Below are 22,443 nucleotides of genomic sequence, written 5' to 3'. Positions count from 1 at the left end.
CACAGTCCTAAATACAGCATCTCTCCCCAGAGTCATTGTTATGTGGTGTCCCCCAAAAGTTCCTGTGTTGATGCAGAAATGTTTGGAGGTGAAATGATGGAATTGTGGGAGCTGTAACCTAATCGGTCCATCCTAATTTGAATGAACAGATTGGTAACTCTAGGCACTTAGATGGTAACTGTGGGGCATGGTTGAATAAGGTGGATCACTGGAGGGGTGTCGTGGAAATGTTTGTCGAACATCTCCTGTGCTCAGTGCTAACATAAAGCTCTGATAAGAGAAGCCAATCCCTGCCCTTGTCCAACAGTAAATGAGAAAACAGGGAAATAAAAGGATTACAGTTTGTGATCCATGCGAAGGAGGGTGATGTGGTGGAGGGCTGGGGAGGAAGAGGGAAGCCATTTTCCCCACGGGGATCAGGGGAGCTCTCTAAGTTGGCCACACTGACGTCCACACACTGCCCTCCAGTCTAAGCCACACGACTGCTGAACAAGTCCTGTGTTCTGGGAGTGCATTGCCACTGGTCATGCTGTGTACCTTCTCCCTGGTGCCAAGCACCTGCTCTCTCTCTGTTCCCTGGAGCATTCTGCCTTAAAGTCCTCTGCTTTGTGATCATAATGGCTACACGTGGCCAATGCACACTATTCATTTACACACATTATCTCAATGGAGTCAACAACACTGGTAGGTGATGCTATTGTCTCCATTGTTTAGATAAAGAAACCAGAACTTGGGGAAGCTTAGTAACTTGCCCCAGATTCCACAATGAGCAAGGGACAGAGCTGAGATTCACACTGTGACCCCTCAGTTGATCTGTTTTATCTCCCATAGCAGATCTTAGGCCGTATGAGACAAGTGACTAGTTTATCTTTTCATCCTTAAGCGAAAAGAGAACCTGGGGGGGGGGGGGGGCAGAAGAGTACTAGCATTTGTGTATCACAAAGGAGAGAAAAAAAATAATAAAACAGAGCTGCCGCCCCATCTTGAACAAGTTTGCCAGGGGCCTGTAATGAAATACAGACAGAGTGATTTTAACAATGGGGATGGGTCGTCTCACAGTCTTGGAGGCTGGAAGTCTGAACTTGAGACACCAGCCTCCCCAGGATCCCTCGGAAGATGCTAAGTATCTGGCCTGAATGTCTCTCCAATTTCTGGCAGTGCTTGGTTTGTGGCAGCATGAATCCCCTTTGCACACTGAGTTCTCCCTGCATGTGAATCTTGGTGTTCAAATTTCCCCTCTTTATGAGGATACAGATCATATTTGATAATTTTTTTAAAAATACTTAAATTTTTTTTTTAATTTCAAGTTGCATTAAGCTTAGGAAGTTTCACCAAGTTTTAACAGTAAAAGGAAATGAAATACGGTTAACAAGAAGGAAGAGGGTCAGGCATGGTGGCATACACCTGTAATCCCAGCAACTCAGGAGGCTGATGCAGGATCTCAAGTTTGAGACCAGCTTTAGCAACTTAGTGAGGCCCTAAGCAACTCAGCGCGACCCTGTCTCAAAGTAAAAAAATAAAAAGAGATTGGAGATGTGTGTCAGTGGTAAAGTGCCCCAGTACACCCCACCCAAAAAAGGAGGAGGGCCTGGCAATTTACAAAGCCCAAAATGAAAAGTGGCGTATACACAGTACTTCATAGTGCTAATGTCAGTGTTGTGGTTTGGATGTGAGGTGTCCCCCAAAAGCTCACATGTGAGACAATGCAGGAGGGTTCAGAGGAGAAGTGACTGGGTTTTAAAAGTCTTAACCCAAACAGTGAATGAATCCCTGATGGGATTAATAGAAGTGGTAGGGTGTGGCTGGAGGAGATTGGAATTGGGGCGTGGCTTTGGGGCATATATTTTATATCTGGAGAGTGGAGACTCTCTCTCTCTGCTTCCTGATATGTGAGCAGCTTCCCTCTGCCACGCTCTTCCACCATGCTGTTCTGCCTCATCTTGAGCCCCAAGGAATGGAGCCGGCCTTCTATGGACTAAGACCTCTGAGCCCTCAAATAAACCTTTCCTCCTCTATAATTGTGCTGGTCAGATCATTTAGTCACAGCAGCAAAAACGCTGACTAAAACAGTAAGAATGCAATAAAGTCAAATTTTTAGAACACGAAGTCTACCACTAAGTACAGGGCATGAAAATGTTAAAAATATTGAATTGGCCAAGCATGGCTTTTGCTTCATAGATTGTGACATTCCTGAGGAGAGGGATTCTCCCATCTGACTCATATTTGTATCCCAGTAATGTCCAGGGTACACGCAGTCTTGTATTAAGTTGCATGAAGCTTCTCTCTCTTGACAAGGACAGGAAGCTTTCAAAGACACATGTAACAAGTTAAAGAAAGATGAATACTGTTTTACTATATGCCAGGAACTGCTAAGTGCAATCAGGGAATGCTAGATGCTATTATCTCCATTTTGAAGATAAAGGAACAGAGAGATTGGCAGCTCACACAACAAGAAAGTGGCAGCAGAGGGAATTCACACCAAGGTTGTTGACATCTACAATCCACATTCTCACCCATGGTGCAGACTGGCAGTTAACACCACTGGTGAACAGCCTGAGCTTTGTTGTAAGGAATTCTTCAATTAAGATTGTTACTATCATCCAATTGATGTATTGCTCCTGTTAGAATTTAGGAACAAAGTGTAGAGATGAATGCTCCAACTTCAACAAGATTCCAGATTTTACACACCTCAGCTGTGTGAACTTGTGTGTATATGGGGGCTTCTCCAAGATTCAGTTCTGCCTTCTGTAAAAGAAGGCTAATTATTCCTACCTCACAGGAGAGTTGTCAAGTTTGAAATATTCAGCACAATGCTTGGTACATAATAAAAGCTCAATGAAGGAATACCTGAGATTATATCCATTTTGTACTATTTCATTGTGTGGATATACACAATTTGTTTATTCACTATTGTTAAACAAAAATTATGAGAGGGACTATTTTGGAATGAGCTCCTGCAGGAGCCCCTAACAGACCAGATCAAATCAAAATAGAGTCGCCCATGCTACAAGCCACACATCAAACTGCAACTTTAAGGAAGCAGGTAGATACTAAAATGGACCAGTTTTTCCTGAATGCAAGAGATTCTTGTCCACCTAAATCAGCATAATAAGGAAGTCCCCTCTGCTCTAACACTTAGAAAAAGCAGCCCAAACTACCCTGATGTTAACCAATCAGTTTTTAAAACCATTGTCCTGTTTTCTTGTTCCCATTTTACAAACCTCACTGTCCTGGAATTCCCACTGGTGGTTCTTATATTTTGTAAAATAGACACACACACACACACACACACACACACACACACACACACACACACACACTCACACTCCCACACACACTATGTCATGAGCTGCAAATAAAAGTCAATTGGTTTTATAATTACATTTGTCGTAATTTTGTCCTTTGACAGAGTCCATGTTCATTGGATCATTTCTGTCTTCTATTACTGATAAAGCTACTATGAACATTCTTGACCAAGTTTTGTATAGATATATGCTTTTATTTCTCTTGAATAAATATGTAGAATGGAACTGAAGATATATGTTTGTTTGTTTTTTTTTTTTGGGGGGGGTGCATACTAGGGATTGAACCCAGGGGCACTTTGCCACTGAGCTACATCCCCAGTTCTTTTTATTTTTTATTTTAAGACAGGGTCTCATTAAGTTGTTTAGATCCTCACTAAAATGGGCCCTAACTTCTGCTCCTCCTGCCTTAGCCTGAGTTACTAGGATTACAGGGGGCGTGCTACCACGTCCAGCTGTACGCTCATTTCTTTTCTCTATTCTTTTCTTTCCCTCTCCTCCTCCTCCTCCTCCTCCTCCTCTTCCTCCTCCTCCTCCTCCTCCTCCTCCTCCTCCTCTTCTTCTTCTTCTTCTTTTCTCCTTTCTCCTTTCTTCTTTCTTCTTCTTCTTCTACCAAGGATTGAACCCATGGGTGCTTAACCACTGAGCCACATCCCCAGCCCTTTTTTCTATTTTAATTAGAGAAAGGGTCTCACTGAGGTGTCTTAGGGTCTTGCTAAATTGCTGAAGCTGGCTTTGAACTTCTGATCTTCCTGCTTCAGCCTCCTGAGCCCCTGGAAATACAGGCATACGCCATCATGCTCTGCTATGCTCAGTTTTTAATAAATCACTAAAGTGTTTTCCAAAGTAGTTGTGCCACTGTATATTCCCACTGGCAGCGCACAGGGTTCCAGGTCTTCCACGTTCTTGTGGACACTTGGTGTGCTCCATTTTATTTCTTGATCTACTTACAGTAATTTTTATGGTGGTAAAAGAAATCACAAAACTTACTGTCTTAACCGCTGTGCAGATTGGTGGTGTCAGGAATATTCATATTTTTGTGAAACAAAGCTCCAAACTTTTTTATTTGCAAATCTGAAACTCTATAGGACTTCCCTTTGCTCCCTCCCCCAACTCTTGGTAACTGCCATTCTATTTCCTGTCTCTCTGAAGTTGGCTACTTAGATGCCTCACATAAGGGGAAGCATACAGCACTTGTCCTCTTGTGACTAGCTTATTTCCCTTAGCATGGTGTCCTTACCGTTCATCCATGCTATGGCCTGTGTCAGAATTTCCTTCCTTTTAGCCAGGTACAGTGGAGCATGACTATAAGCCCAGCTCCTTGGGAGGCTGAGGTGGGAGGATTGCAAGTTCAAGGCCAGACTGGGCAACTTAGCTAGACCCTGTCTCAAATTTTTAAAAAGAGTTGGGAATATAGCTCAGTGGTAGAACACCTCTGGGTTCAATCCCCAGCACCCCCACAAATACAAAAAAGGAAAACAAAATAGAATTTCCTCCCTCTTAAAGGTGGCATAGCATTCTGTTTTTATGTAATATCACATTTTGTTTAGTCAGTCATCCGCATATGGACATTTGAGTTGCTTCTACCTTTAGGCTAGTGTGCATAGTGCTACTATGAAGTTATGCATGCAGATTTGTCTTTGAGATGCTGCTTTCAATTCTTCTAGATATATTCCTGGGAGTGGGATTACTGGGTTATATGGTAGTTCTCTTTTTAATTTTTTGAGTAACAAGGCTGTTTTCTAAAGTCATTGTACCACGTACACCACCACCAACAATGTACAAGGGGGCTACAACTTTTACACTTTCCTGGTAATATTTATTATTTTCTGATTTTTTAAAATTATCATCCTAATGAGTATACGGTGTTAGATCATTGTATTTTAATTTGCAATTCTCCCACGATTATGGATGTTGAGCATCTTTTCATAATGCTTATTGTCCATTTTTATAACTTATTTGGAGAAGTGTCTATTCAAACCCTATCCTAATTTTATAATTGGATTATTTGCTTAGGTTGTTGAATTGTATGAGTGTTTAAAATTTTGAGTATTAGCCCCTTATCACTTATATGTTTTATATTCTATAGTTCTTTTCATTCTGTTAACTGTCCTTTTAAAAAATTTTTTTTCAGTTATGGATGAACCTTTATTTTGTTTATGCGTGGTGCTGAGGACTGAACCCAGTGCCTCACACGTGCAAGGCAAGCACTCTACCACTGAGCCACAAGCCCAGCCCTGTTAACTCTCCTTTAATGAACAGAAATATTTACGTTTGATTTAGTACCATTTGTCTATTTTTATTTTTTTTCCCCTGTGCTTTAGGTATCATATCCAAGAAAGCACAAGCAAATCCAATGTCGTAAAGCTTTCTATCTTTTCTCCTAAGAGTTTTATAGTTTTAGGTATTACATTTAGATCTTTAATCAATTTTAAGTTAATTTTTTTTTCTGGTTTAATATGAAAGTCCAATTTCATTCTTTCCATGTGGATATCCAGTTTTCCAACCACCATTTGTTGAAGAAACTGTACTCTCTCATTGAGTGAATTTGTCACCCTGGTTAAAAATCATTTCAGCATATACATGAGTGTATATTTCTGGGTTCCATTCTATTTCATTGGTCTGTGTGTTTGACTTTATGCCAGTAACAGTGTTTTCATTACTGTAGCTTTGGAACACATTTTGTAGACAGGAAATGTGAGTCCTACAACTCTCTTCTTTCTTTTTATTCAAAATTGTTTTGTCTATTCGGCATCCCTTGAGATTCCATACAAATTTTAGGATAATTTTTACTATTTTTATTGAAAAACACATGGGGATTTTGGTAGAGGTTGCATCAGATCTGTAGATTACTTCGGGTAATATAGATATTTGAACAGTATCGTCTTCCAATCCATGATTACAGATATCTTTCCGTTTATATGCAACTTCTTTAATTTCTTTCAGCAGTGTTTTATCATTTTCAATGCACTAGTTTTTTACCTCCTTGGTTAGGTTTATTCCTAAGTATTTTATCCTTCTTGATGCTATTGCATTGGAATTGTTACCTTTATTTCCTTTTCCATTTGTTTCCTGTCAGCATACGGAAATACAACTGATTTTTGCATATTGATTTTGTATCATGCAGTTTTGCCAAATCTGTTTATTAGTTCTAACAGTTTCTTTATATAAGGTTGTGTCATCTAAAAACAGATCGTTTTACTCTTTTCAATGCCTTTTCTTTTTCTTATCTAATTGCACTGGCTAGGACTTCCAATACTATATTGAATAGAAGTAACAAAAGCAGGTATCTTGCCTTGTTCCTGATTTTAAAGGAAACGCTTTCAGTTTGTGGGATTTTCACATATAGTCTTTATTACGTTGAGATAGTTTCCTTCTATTCCTGGTTTTCCTTGTTTGATGAGTGTTTTTATCATGAAAGAGTATAAGTCTTACCAAATGCTTTTTCTGCCATCAGTTGAGATGATCATGTGTGTTTTGTCCTTCATTTTGTTAATGTGGTATATTACATTAATTGATTTTATGTTTTAAGTTATCTTATATTTCAGGAATAAATCCTTCTTGGTAATAGCATATAATCCTTTGAATGTGCTATTAGATTCACATTGCTGTATGTGGTTGAGGTCTTTTGCATCCATATTCATCAGGGATATTGGGCTTTGGTATCAGAGTAATAATGCTGGCCTCATAGAATGAGAATGGATGCGTTCCCTTCCCTTTTATTTTTTGGAAAACGTTTGAGGAATATTGGTATTAATTCTTTATTAATTAGTTGGTAGAATTCTATAGCGAAGCCACATGGTCCTGGGCTTTGTTATCGTTGTTGTTGGCAGTTTTGTTTTTTAAATAAAGAATATTTTAATTCTTATTCCTAGAAACTATAAAGGCTATAGATGATTTGGGAGTGAGACTATACCATTCTATGCCATCTCTTTTCATCAGGTTCATCAGAAATAGAATGTTATCGGTTATGATAATTGTTGCTTCTTGCCTTACATTATTTTTATCCAAGTGTTTCACCACTGTTTACATCCCTCCCACATAAATTCTAAACTCCTGTTTCACATGCTGATATGCCACCTCTCTGAGACCTGGTGGAATACTGATGTCCTGGGCCATGCTGTCTTTTGATTGACATCATCCATTTGTGGTACTTCATGTTCCCCTGATTTCCATCTCATTTGTTAGAAGAGAAAATGTTTTGACTGAATTCTTTCTTTCACCTACCTCATCACAGGGTCCTGACCAACTAACTGCACATAATTCAAAGATTTTTCAAGCAGGAAACTTCTGGTATTTTGGACTCGTGTCTTACAAACTAATGAAGCACCTGGACTATAGTCCTGCAAAACATGGCTGTACTTTTTTCCCTTACAGTCTAATCTTTAGTCTTCTCTCGATGCATTCTCCTGATGTCCTTGAGTCAGAAGATCCGATGGAAGAATTTTGATCGCTGGTCCTTACTAGTTACTGGTTTTTCAGCTCTTTTTCTTCATGACTTACTCTTGTTAAGTTGTATGTTCCCAGGAATTTTCTATTTCTTTTTTTATCCACTCGATCCACATACAATTGTGCATAGTATTCTGTAATCCTGTTTATTTCTGTGGTACCGGTTATAAAACTCCCTCTTTCATTTCTGATTTTAGTTGACTCTTCTCTCTCTTTTCTTAGTTAATCTAATTAAGAGTTTCTCAATTTTGCGGATCATCTTTAAAAAAAACTCCTACCTCTGTGTATTTTAAAAATTATTCTTCTATTCTTAATTTCACTAATCTCTAATCTTTATTATTTCCTTAAAATGGTTAAGTTTCATGTTATTTTTTAAAAACCACAATTTTAAAAAGAAAGAAAGGAGATTAGTTTGCCCAAGGGAAGGAATGAGAGTGAGGGATAATGAAGGGCCAGGAGGAAATTTTTTAAAGGTGATGAGTTATCTTGATTATCATGATGGTTTTACAGGAAGGAACATATATCAAAACTCATTAAATTATAAGCTTTATAGATATATCTATGTGCAGTTTATTATAGTCATTAGACCTCAGTAAACCTGTCAACTTGTGAATTTTTTGAGAGTAAGTCAAAACTTTAAATTTGCAGGCACACGTTACTCCTAATGATGTTTTTTTTTTTTTTTCCCCTCTGATTATAATCTATTAAAAATCCTTTTTAAAAAAATCACTGTGGGTGCCCCTGACCTGGGTGAATTGGCATCAGTTTTGTGGTACTCAATTCACTTCAGCAGGGGCAAAACAGCCAGCCTCCCGTTTTTCCAGCTTGGCTGCTGCTCTATGTAGCCCAGGCCTGGCTTTGCTTATGTGGAGCAAAACCACCACTGTGGGTAAACTGGGCTCCTTGCTCACGTTCACAGTTCTCCAATGTTGATGCTGATCTGCTATTGCGATTCAGAACCCCCGAGTCTTGGTTTTCTTCAGGAGATGCAGCGTTATCAAGGGACTAAAATTTAAAAGGACATTTGCTCCCCCCCCCCCTTTTTTTTTTTTTTTTTGGTACAAGGGATTGATCTCAGGGAGTCTTAACCACTGAGCCTCATCTCCAACCCTTTTTTTATATTTTATTTTGAGACAGGGTCTCACTAAGTTGCTGAGGCTGGCCTTGAACTCCAATCCTCCTGCCTCATCCTCTGAGCTTCTGGGATGACAGGCATGCCTCCACCATTTTTCAACTTGACTCTTTCATCCTTGTGTTTTTAGATACTCGTCACATCAGAAGGGGTGGTTCTATGAAATGTGTCTGTTCTCTAATTTAAGGAGGTGGTATTTTTGACATTTTTGCAGACATCATATATTTAACATTGGGGATTTATTTTTAAGAGCTTTATTGATCAATAATACAACGAGCATTGATGCCGCAATACCCAAGATGGATTTAAGATGCTAATTGTGATGTGGAGATTGTACATTTAAACCACAGTTGTGACTATTATACTAGTGCCTTAGGAAAAGTCTAAAACCCCTCTGTGTTAAAACAAACAGAACCTAAAACACTACTATGTATGATATCATAGCTAAAAATCTTCAAGACAAGACCTGTGTACAATTCAAGATTAGTCCTGTAGGTCCTTAATGATTGTCCACATCAGCGTCTTCCTTGTTTTTGCCTTCAAACTCAAAACTCCTTTTTAAACTAGTAATTAATTCTATTAAAAGTTGACCACCTTCATACATTGCTGGTGGGACTGCAAACTGGTGCAACTACTCTGGAAAGCAGTATGGAGATTCCTCAGAAAACTTGGAGTGGAACCACCATTTGACCCAGTTATCCCACTCCACGGTTTATACCCAAAGGACTTAAAATCAGCATACTACAGTGAGGTAACCACATCAATGTTTATAGCAGCTCAATTCACAATAGCTAGGTTGTGGAAGCAATCTAGATGCCCTTCAATAGATGAATAGATAAAGAGACTGTGGTATATATATATATATATATACAGTGGAATATTATTCAGCCATAAAGAAGAATAAAATTATGACATTTGCAGGTAAATGGATGGAGTTGGAGACTATCATGCTAAGTGAAATAAGCCAATCCCAGAAAACCAAAGGATGAAAGTTTCCTCTGATAAGTGGATGATTATACGTAATGGGGGGGGGGGGGTAGTGAAAGAATGAAGGAAAGATGAAGGGAAATGAGGGGTGGGGAGGGGGCGAGGTTATACGCCACATATGTATGATTTGTCAAAATACATTCTATTGCCATGTATAACTAAAAAGAACAAATAAAAATTTTTTAAAAAGTTGACCACCTTGCACACATACAATAATTCCTGCCAGGCACAGTGGTGCATGCCTATAATCCCAGCAATTCAGGAGTCTGAGGCAGGAGGATCAAAAGTTCAAAGCCATCCTCAGCAATTTAGCAAGGCCCTAAACAACTTAGTGAGATCCTGTCTCAAAATAAAAATAAAAAGGAGCCACATCAATGTTCATTGCTGCTCAATTCACCATAGCCAGATTGTGGAACCAACCTAGATGTCCTTCAATTGATGAATGGATAAAGAAACTGTGGCATATGGATACAATGGAATATTGCTCCGCCATAAAGAATGATAAAATTATGGCATTTGCAGGCAAATGGATGAAATTGGAGAATATCATGCTAAGTGAGATAAGCCAATCTCAAAAAACTAAAGGACTAATGATCTCGCTGATAAGCAGATGATGACATATAATGGGGGGGGAGGGGTTAGCGTTAGGGTTAGGGGTAGGTTTAGGGTTAAGGTTAAGGAGCGGGGCAAGAATGGAGGAAGGAAAGACTGTATAAAGGGAAAAGAGGGGTGGGAGGGGTGGGGGGAAGGAAAAAAATAACAGAATGAATCAAACAGCATTGCCCTATGTAAACTTATGATTACACAAATGGTATGCCTTGACTCCATGTACAAACAGAGAAACAACAGGTATCCCATTTGTTTACAATAAAAAAATAAATAAATAAAAATAAAAAGGACTGGGGATGTGGCTCATTGCTTAAGTGCACTTGGGTTCAATCCCCTATACAAACATACAAACAAACCCCAAACAGACACATTGTAATCTATTTCATGTGTCAAAATCCCAGCTCCTACTTCATATAGTGGTTTCATCTCCAGTTTAAATCTCAGGGGCTTCTATCATCCCTGCTGAAGGCTGTGGCTCCAGTTCAATTTATTCAACATTTTATCCAAAGAGTTTGATTGTACATCAGACTGTGTACTGGAGCTACATACCAAAGACACAATTTGAGTAAGAAAAGCATAGTCACTCTCATGGAATTTATAGACTAATTAGGAAGACTGATAATGAACAAGAAATTATGATTGTCAAGTGTTACAAAAAAGAAAGTGTAGGATGTTTGCTATGGGAACATTTCTTTTTTCTCTGACTTTTAGGAAAATTTACTGGGAAGAGAGACAGATAGACAGTTTCTCCTCCAATTTCCCAATCCTAGCACCCAAAGGAAAGAGTCCACATAGGAACTATTTGTATTATGAAGAAACAAATCCCTATGACTAATTTTTTTTTTCTTCCTTTTTAGGAAAGTAGAAGCATCCTTTTTAGCAATAGGCAAAATTCCAGCTTAGCTGCTGACTGGTAAGACTGGGTATTTATAACAATTCTGTTGGTTTGCTTTTGGTGACTGCAGCTGTAAGCTAATCCTGCTCAGGAAATACTTAGAAACTCTCCTCAAAAAGTGATGCTTCAAAATAATCATTAAGGCAGCTACTAGACATATGTACTGATTTCACGAGGATCTTAAAGAGATTTGTTTGTCTTAGGCTTCTTCATACCTGTGAGCTCTCACTGTTGACTTTGAGGTCATATTTAAAGTCAACAGTTCAGAAATATTTTTACTATGAATACCATTTGGGAGCCCAACACAGTGATAATGCCAGTAACTTGGGAGGCTGAGGAAGGAGGATAGTAAGTTTGAGGCCAGCTTCAGCAACTTAGTGAGGTCCTTACCAACTTAGTAAAACACTGTCTCAAAATATGTAGCTCACTGGTAAAGCACGATTGGGTTCAATCCCCCACCTAATAATAAGAAGAATGAAAAAAAAAAAAAAAAAAAAAAAAAAAAGCCAATCGGAGGATCTAGAAGCACAGTGAGCTTGTCTAAGAATAAGTAACTGAACAACTTGGGTGTGCCCTGAAGGATCAGAGGGCAAATTCAACAACAGTGTCAATAGCAGCCTGAACAACAGACAAAGAGGGTCTTGCCTGCTTAAAAATACAAAACAGAGATAAAGTACGTTTCAAATGGGTAAACTAGATTATCTTTCTACCAGGACTAAGACAAAATAGAAGATAAATTTGGTGTTCATATGGAGAGCCCCACTAGTATCTATGGGGGGCCCAGAGACCATTGATGTGACTTAACGTTTTTTCCGTTTGTCACCCTAGTGCACAGAGGGGAGGGGAGGAGAGGGACTTTGGCATAGTAATGTGTAGCCTGTGTTTTAGTCTCTTTAGCCATAAAATATGTATTGAACCTATTTGTAAAGTTTGGAAATTAAATACAGGCATTAGCCCAGTCTCATAATAAAACCAAAGGAAAACATTTGAAAAATTTATTGCTCGAGTGTCAAGCACTCTTGAATAAAACCTAAAGAAAAATAACCATTTATCTCACTTTCAGAACCCTGCTGTGTGTATACACATGGAATCGATTGAATCCTATCTCACCTTTAGCAGGTACCTATCATTATCACTGCTTTACTCAGGAAGAAACTGAGAAGTTAAATGCTTTCCTGAAGAAATCCTAGGTGAGACTGGAACCAGGAGTGTGCTTGAGGGTGATTTATTGCCTGTGCTACTTAGATGGGAATATGTGAAATTAATTATTCAAAACATTCATGAAATAAATCTAAATTGATATTTTTGCCTAAGAGATCTGAGGTTACTAGAAATGTTGCTTATGAGTCTTTGAGGGAGAGAAAAAGTTTTTTCTTTCTGGTACCAGGGATTGAACCCAGGGGCACTTAACCACTAAGCCATATCTCGCTGAGTTGCTTAGGGCCTTGCTAAGTTAATGAGGCTTGCTTTGAACTCACGATCCTCCTACCTCAGCCACCTGAGTCTGGCAGTTTTTTTCATCTTTGGTCACTGTTGCGAGCAGTGAGTAAGAGAGGAATCAAGTGTGGTTCCAACAAGTGGATTTTATTCAAGCAATGAACACCCAACTTAACATTCTCAATAATAGCAAGTCACAAATACATTGAAGATTCACTCCCTTGTTCACCTAGAGTCCAATCCCCATGGACTTAATGCAATGTCTCTTAGCCAAGAAGTCAGTCAGCAAAACCGAGGGGATTCTTCTCAGCCATAGCCTCTCTCAGCTCCTCGGGTGTCTTTGGATGTCCTCAGGTGTCCGATGAGTCGGAAGCTGGATGGTAGTCATTGTCATGGTAGCGGTGGTTATTCTTCTGGCCTCGGTGACAACGGTCAATCAGCAATCAGAGATAATGTGGACAGCAGCCGGGGCAGTCAAGAGACAGATCAACATGGAGTCCTCTGGTCACGGTGCTGCTGCAAAAGTCCAGGGGTCTAAGTAGTGATGTTCAACCCAGTCATGTTCTGGTCTTCATTGATAAAGACCAGAACACGACTAGACTAGGAGCCCCCACTCAAATCACAGATAAAGATTCATATCGGCATTGTTCAGGAGTGTCATCCTGCCACATGGCAAGTTTGTCACCAGGCGCCTTTATTTTAGTTTTACAAGTCCAAGCAAATACCAAATACAGCTTATTATTACTACATAACACACAACTATAGCAATTCCTATTATCTCCTTGTCTCCTTACAGTCACCGTATTTACTGAATAAAAATCAGGGGTTGTGGCTCAATGGTAGAGCGCTTTCCTAGCCCATGTGAGGCACTGGGTTTGATCCTCAGCACCACATAAAAATAAATAAGTAAAACAAAGGTGCTGTGCCCATCTACAACTAAAAATACTTTTAAAATCAGGAGTCATGTCCTTCCAGTGGGACAAACTGCCAAAGAAGAATCTAGGTGACAGGTTCTTTTCCCAGCTTCTCTTCTTCTGACCTCTGTGCTGGAGAGGGTAGCTCCTCGTGTACCCAAGGCCGACTTAAAGTGAAGCAATACAGCTCTAGAAGCTTTGGCCTGAGGGCAGCGTTCTTCAGAGCTGAATTCTTCAGCATCTGAGCTGTCGCCCCACCCCTGGTTTTCCGTCCCCGATTAGTCAGAGGGGTGTAGAAACACTGCTACTCTTTCCTCTGGAAGGACTCTCCCATGACCTCTTCCATCTCCACCCCAGCTTAGAGGCTCAATATCTTCCTTAAAGAGAGAAGAATTCAGTTTTTAGGAAAACTGACAAACATGCTGGAATTCAGCTTCCTTTGAAAAGAAAATTTTATGGGCTTAAAAAAAAAAATCAGTACTAGGTTTAAAATTTTAAAAAAATATATTGGTTTTACAATTCTTGGGAAAAATATAAGGTGGTATTGGAGTTTTCTGAAGAAACTGTAATAAAATCGCTTAACTATACAACTGGTATTAGAAACAGAAGCCCTTGACAGAAAAGCCTGGCTTCCAATGCAACTGGAAAAAATGAACATAACCACTGAATGTCTACGTGGCAGGATCCTAACACTTGGCTTCTCAAGGTGACCACCGGAGAGGCTGAGGCGGGGTCCAGGAAGTGTCCCAAAGAAGTCCCACTGTTCATACAACCAACTGGAGACAGGTATGCTAATTGAAAAGGCAGAAAAATGAACAATGCCCCTCCTGGAATTGAAGAAGGTGAGCCCTGGGAATCTTGACCGAACAGTTGATAACCCAACAGGCCACACTGCAGCCTCCTTACCTTATCATTACCTTGGATAATGAAGAGAGCCAAAGGGAGAGAAGGAAAATAACATGGGACCCTGACTCAGCCTCATAATGGAATAGCTCTTGGAGAATCTCCTACTAGTAGCAAGTAGCAATTGGTGATGATTTATTCCCACCGAGAAATATGCAAAAATTTACTCATCTATTTTTTTGTGTCTTGATCTGCTCCTTGTCTTTTCCATCTGTAATTTCTCTTTGGTCCAGCTTTTCTCATCTACTTAGTTTCAATTTTACTAACAATAAATTGCCTTAAATCTCACAGAGAAATAAGTCCTTAAATAATTAAATGCTTATTAGGAGAATGATAGTAAGAAGTGTTTTCTTCCTCTCTTTCTCTTCTTCTATTTTTATGCTTTTAAACAAAGATTGGTTGACAGTCGGTGATCTCAGGGCTAAAGTATTTGGCTTTATCCTTTGTTCAGGGTTCCTGGTAAGCCTGGTAGGCGAGTGATCTGCAATTAAGATGACAACCTCCCACCCCCTCCCCTGAACTTTGCATTTACAAATTGAGCCTTTGGGATTTTGCAACCGGCCAGCACTCACTTAAAGACTATTAATATTATTGCCTTTATTTTTGTGGTGATTGTAACTACTCTGACCTAAAAGATGAATTAGACATTCCCCCCCAAAAAAAAATTCCAGAAAAGCTGTTGGTTTGGGGCGAAAACAAAACAAAACAAAAATCTCAGCTTCCATAATTCATTTCAAAGGACAATCCTCAGGATGGTACACATTCCCATCCTGAAAATGAAGTGGGGAAATGAAAAATATACGGATTTTTAAAGGATTTTGCAACTGCGAAACAGAAGTCCCATCGCTTCAAATTTGAAGTTAATAGTGTTCAAAAATCTTGTGAAGCCAATCAACCAGACCTATTTCCCCGGCACTCCGGACACGTGGACACTGAAGGAAGAAGTCTCCCTTTCCCACCCCTCCCCCAGCCCAGGAGAAGCCGGAGCGGGAGGCCTGGTAAGCGGACACCGGAGGAGGGCTTCTCCCTTCCCTGTCGGCCCGGCCCGGCGGGTGCTCCTGGGACAGGACGCTGGTTGAGCACATGTCCGGTTGCAATTCCCAAAAAAGAGGCGCAGCCGAGAGGGGCAAAAATAGTCCTCCAAACCACAGCTGCTGTCAGTGTCCCAGACCGTTTTAGGCTCTGCAGGGCTGCGGGTGGAACAGGTTCGCTCACTTGGTGTGGCATGGCCTGCGCCTCTGGAAGGCGGCCCGGTGGAGGGTTTTCTGCAGATGATGGGTGCTCCCCAGGGAGGGTCAAGTTACAGACCCTCAGACCCTGGCCTTGGGAGGCGCTGGCCTTGGGAGGCGCTCGGGAATCTACTCCTCCTTCCACAGGCCCCCCCACCGGGGGCTCTCGAAGCTAAGCAGCTGGCCTAAGGCCGTACAATTGGTCTTGGGAGAGCTCGACTCCAGTGGAGTTCTTCCAACTCATACATATTTAATAAACTAAGTACATAATATATTAAAGTTTCCAAATATAATTTGAGGATGTATAAAAGATGGACTTTGGTGTATATATATTTAAATTTTAACTTAGTAAAATACATATAACAAAACTCATCTGAACAATTTTTAAGTGTAAAATTCAGTGGCACTAAGTACTACAAAATTCTGTGATATCCATATTATCATATCTCTGGCTATAATTTAAATGCCCCATATCTACATGGAAATTGAAAAAGCCAGTAGAGAGTATTTTTCCTTTTATGAATTAATTACTTAATGGACACACTACATAATCGACACCGTTGGAACTGGTCAGCCTCTGGGCCTTCAGGAAGAATGTCATTTGTTCAGGAGATAAGACACATAAGTAGACTATAAATAGTCATGAAAGGCAGTGTACAATATGTTTTTAAATGCATGATGCTGATAATGGTAAGAATCCAAAGGACCGTCATTATGGGAGGAGTACTCAGGAAAAGCTTTAAGGAGATGGTTACATGAGTCACAAAATACAAGGGAAAGAGAAGCCCTGAGAGAATGCTCCAGAAGAAAGAACAGGATGACCAAAGTATGGGGCCAGAGTAAACCACTTGTCAACAAAAAGTAAACAGAAAAGTCTGAGCATAGCAAAAAGTTAAGGAACATGTCTAAGGTCGTATAACGGGTCTCTAATTGGGCTAGGAGAAGTCTGAGAGTTGCTACTTGATTCAAAGAGCTAATTTTACCCTTGTAACAGATATTCGGGAGCACTCCTGGCCTGTTTTCTGTTGCTATAACACAATAGCTGAGATTGGGAAATTTATAAAGAAAAGAGGTTTATTTTGGGTCATGGTTCTAGAGAATGGGAAGTTCATGATTGGGCTGCCATATCTGTGTGGCTTCCAGTGAGGGCCTTGTGCTGCTTCAACTCATGGTAGAAAGTAGAAGGGCAAACAGACACCTGCAGAAGAAAGAAAAGGGGGCCTATCTCCTGCCATAGATAGCCCATTCCCTCAAGAAAAGCACTAATCCATTCACAAGGGCTCCGCCACCATGAAGCAACACCCCATTAGGTCCCTCTTCCCAACACCACTTCACTGAGGAATCCAGCCTCAACAGGAGTATTGGTGGGGACAAACCATATGTAAACCATAAGAGGAGCCATTGAAGATTCTAGGATAATATGATTACCATGTTAACCAGTTAATGTAAATGGCAAAGTGTAGGATGGACTGAGGGAAGAGAGTTTGCCTGACGCGACCAGTTAGGAGGCCATTACCAAAGGTCAAGTACGGAGGGAGTAGAGGTCGCCCTGGACAGCACAGATGTGTGAAATACTGCAAAGCAAGAACTCAGAACTTGTTAAAGAGTCAGACACCGACTGGGGGAGAGGCAAGAATACTAGGTGTAAGTGACCAGAATGGTAGTATCAATGGAATGAACTGGATAAGTCAGGAGAGGGAGTGTTAGGATTGGGATGTGAGGTATGCCCTGAAAAACTCACTTCAGACAATGCAGGAATGTTCGCAGGTGAACTGGTTAGATTGTAAGGACTTTAATCAGTGGATTGATCCATCTGATGGATTAAAAATTTGAATAGTGGTGACTTTAGGCAGGGAGAGTGTGGCTGGAGGAGATAGGTCTCCGACTCCTGTTTCTCTGCTTCCGGTGGCCCTGTGATGAGAAGCTTTCCTTCCCTTCTTCCATGATGTTCTGCCTCAGACCCAGAGCAATGGAGTTAGCTGAACATGCCCTGAACCTCCGAAACTGTGAGCCCAAAATAAACTTATCCTCTTCTAAATAGTTCTTGCCAGATATTTTGGTCATGTCGATGAAAAGCTGACTAATACAGGAAGATAATACGGAAGGGAGAAGTTCAGTTTCAGACTAGAGATGTAGCTCAGTGGCAGAGTACTTGCCTAGCATGTGTGATATCCTGGGTTCAATTCCCAGCACTGCTAGAAATAAGCTGAAGCTGTGTAGATACACTAACATGGAAATGATAGAAAGATCTAAACAGAAAGCGGGGGTGCTTGAAAGTTCATGGAGCTTGACAACTGCAAGGTATTACTCAAAACATTTTTCAAGAAATACTTCCAGTTTTTATCTGCATCTCTGGGCACAGTATCAACAGTGCTGGTCTCACCAACTTAACCAGTTGAAATAGGAATATTCCAAGTTCATCACAAGATGTGGCATGCTCTTTATGTACAAGTGTAAAGATTGAAACTCAAAGGCAAATGTCAGGGTCACTTTATAATAATGTGAGAAGTATTATAGACATAAAAGTCTCGAATAATATATTTGATTGAAAATAATCCTATGGAAAATTGAAAATACAGCCCCAAAATTTAGGATTGCTCTATATTAAGCTGGTGGTTTCAAGCATTTCAACATGTCGTTATCACTATGAAATAAATTTGGAAAATAGCCTGTAGGGTGGATTTGTGTGCACGGTGTTGGGATCAGAGCAATTACACTTTACTGTTCAGGAAGTCATTTAATTTGCTATCATTCTGGCCTAAAGCTTTTGATCCTTAAAACAAAGGGTAAACAGGAATCTCTAGGTTTCCTCCTTTAACCTCTTGTCAGGGACGACTTGTCCATTAGTCACAGGGAGCACCGTGCTTATTTTCAAGGGGCCCAGGAAATTCGATTACATTTTGCCCGAGAAGAAAAAAAAATCCAATTATTTAAAGTTATGTCAAGAATAAATTTTAATATTGGTACTGTGGAGAAAGGGGCCCACAATATCAAAGTGCCAAGGACCCACAATTGTCATAATGCAGTCCTGCCTCCTGTCCTTAAATATAGGTTTGTGACTCTACCAATAAACTACTGCTTCTTGCATGATTCTGCATGAATTTATGAAGTATACGTGACTTATTTTTTATTGATGTTATAAATGCACATAATTTAAAGAATCACCTGATTCTATGAAGTTTGCAAAGACAAATACCAGTCTCTGACCCCTTGTTTTCCATGTCCTTTTCCCAGAGGTGTTTACTTTCCACTTTTAAAGCTTTCATCCGCTTTTAAACTCCATATCTTTAAGTAAAATGCTCTTCATGTTGCTTTTTTTTTTTTTTTTTTCTTCAGGGTTAGACATTATCTATTGACTTCCCATCAGAAGGATGAGACTTTAGATATCATTTTCTCTTCCACCCTTACCAAATATTCATGAACGTCTTAGCTGTTCATCCTTATTTAGGGTTATTATATTTCTGATTAACTCAATCTTCAAGGTTCACATTATTATGACTCTCCAAGCTATTCAGTACTGAGTCTTGTAGGGCCATGATTGCTCTTCCTTTATGGTTCAACCTGTCGTTTCCCCTCAATTAAGAATAGTCTTGCCCAGCGTGGTGGTGCACACCTGTAATCCCAGCAACTCGGGAGGCTGAGGCAGGAAGATCTCGACTCCCAGGCCAGCTTTGGCAATTTAGTGAGGCCCTGTACAACTTAGAAAGACTCTGTCTCAAAAATAAAAGTAAAAAAAGATCTGTTAATGTACATCAGTGGTAAAGTGATCTTGGGTTTGATTCCCAGTACCAAAATAATAATAATAATAATAATAATAATAATAATAATAATAATAAATAGAAGTCTTTTTTTCATTTGCCTAGTTTTCTAAGTATACACTTATCATTAATATATGTTGTCAATCAGATATTTAAATGTCTTCTTGCTACGTTTATTCATGTTGGGTATTACATCAATTTTATCTTTTAAATCTCTTCTGCAGCACTCAAGTGCCTGATCCTCAGTAAGTGTGGGAATTCCTTTTACATATCTCTTGTGTTGAATCTTATATTATTATCCTATAACCCATGGGTTCATTTTTTCCAACTTAATCTATCATTTGGTGATAGATACATATCTTTCAGTAACTCCCTGAGAGAAGGTATGTATGGAGCTGGGGTAGAGATGGATAGTGTTTTGGACTGAAGGATCTTTACCCTTCCACTTAGTTGAGAAGTAGGCTAGACCTTTATTTAATACCAGTTGGAAATCGTCTCCCTGGAGAATTTCCTGTATTGCTGTTGAAAAGTTTAGAGCCATTTTGATGTGTGATATTTTGCATATGATATTTTATTCCTTACACTCTGAAAACTTGTAGATCTTCTCACTGACCTCCTGCATCTTGGATTGTTGGGCCTGCTGTAACAAAATATAATAGACCGGTGACTTATAGATGACAGGAACATTTTTCTTACAGTTCAGGAGGCTGAAAGTCCGAGATCAAGGTTCCAACATGGTGGGGTTCTGGTGAGACGCCCTTCAGGGTTGCAGAGAGCTGTCTTTTCACTGCATTCTCACTTGGCTAAAAGGAAGTTTTTTTGTGGTCCCCTTTTAAAAGGGCACTACTCCCATTCGCGAAGGCGTCACCCCCACGGTCTAATTATCTTCTGAAGGCCAAACCTCCTAACACCGTCACATTGGGGGTGAGAATTTCAACAGATGAATTTGGAGGGATGCAGACATTTGGTCCGAACACCTGTGTTCTGAAACATGTCTGATGTGCATGGTGTGGACAGACTTTTTCTACCAGATACTCAGTGAGCCTTTTTGCACCAGAAACATATATTCTACAATTTTCAGAGATTTAAATTATTTCATTGATGAAGCAATTGCCTTTTCCTGTTTCTCTTTGAGGAACTTTTGCCCTGGTGTTTTAATATGTTTATGTTTTTCCCTTTTTCATGCTTTTTTTTTTCTTTCTTTCTTTCTGGAAGATTTCTTTCATCTTTCCTTGTAATCCATCGATCAAGTGTTCACTTCTACAACCATGATTAAATGGTTTTTGTTGATGATGTTGTTGCTATTTGTTTTCTATAAGTTTATATTTTCAGTCTTCTATCTTTTTTTTTTTTTTTTTTTCTTGGTACTGGTGAGGAAACCCAGGGGCACTTCACCACTGAGCCACATCTACAGTACTCTTTATTTTTTATTTTAATTTTTTTTAGAAAGAAAAATCTATTTAGTATGACTCTACTTCATGTGCAACCAGAGAAATACGTTTTACCCCAGTTGTTTACAATGACTCAAAATAAATAAATTATATAAAAAAAGAAAAATCTATTTATTTATTTTTAATTATTTTTTATTTTTTACAGGCTGCATTTTGATTCATTGTACACAAATGGGGCACATCTTTTCATTTTTATGGTTGTACATGATGTAGAATCATACCATTTGTATAATCATACATGCACATAGGGTAATGATGTCTGTCTTATTCCACCATTTTTCATAACCCCACTCATTTCCTTCTACATAATCTAAAGTTCCTCCATTCTTCTCTCACTCCCCACCCCTCCACCCCCATTATATATCAGCCTCCATTTATCGGGAAAACATCCGGCCTTTAGTTTTTGGGATTGGCTTATTTCACTTAGCACGATAGTCTCCAACTCCATCCATGTATTTGCAAATGCAATAATATTCTTCTTCTTTATGGCTGAATAATATTCCATTGTGTATATATACTACAGTTTCTTTATCCATTCGTCCATTGAAGTACATCTACGTTGGTTCCATGATCTAGCTATTGTGAATTGAGCTGCTATAAACATTGATGTGGCTGCATTACTGTAGTATGCTAATTTTAAGTCCTTTGGGTATAAATCCAGGAGTGGGATTACTGGGTCAAAAGGTGGGTATTTTTTTTATTTTGAGACAGGGTCTTGCTGAGTTGCTTAGGGCCTCACTTAGTTGCTGAGGCTGGCTTTGAACTTGCAATCTAGTTAGTCTCCTATTTTTTTTTTTTTTTCTTTTTTCTCTTTGGGGTGCTGGGGATCGAACCCAGGGCCTGTGCTTGCAAGGCAAGCACTCTACTGACTGAGCTATCTCCCTAGCCCCCAAGTCTCCTATTCTTAATTCATTAATTTAAAATCTTCGACCCCCTGTTCATAGATATTAATAGTAGTTTTAAATACTTTTTTCTAGTCTAGTCTTTCTTTCCTTCAAGTTTGTTTTTATTGTTGTTTGTATATTTCATTGAAACATTTGTGAGAGATTATTCTCAGATGTCTGATAATTTTTCTATGATTTCTTTTTATTCATGACCGTGCTGGAGATTGAGCCCAGGGTCTCATGCCTGCTAGGCAAGTACTTTACCACCCCCAGCCAGATGTCTAATAATTCTTAATTGTTCATAATTTGGGTTGTCAGAATAAAAAGTTGAAGAAAAGCTCCCAGTGCATGGATGGCTTTCATCCTATTCAGTATTGTCCCTCTTCAGGTGTTTCTTCTTGTGCTGTTCAGATTCCCTGTAGAAGGGGCTTCTGGTCTCCTGGCTGCCTGTGTTCTGGTTGTGCTGGGAGAGGAGGCTGGGGTGTCAGCTTCA

This window comes from Sciurus vulgaris (assembly GCF_902686455.1).
Source record: "Sciurus vulgaris genome assembly, chromosome: 7".
NCBI lineage: Eukaryota > Metazoa > Chordata > Mammalia > Rodentia > Sciuridae > Sciurus > Sciurus vulgaris.
Note: the sequence above shows the minus strand (reverse complement) of the source record.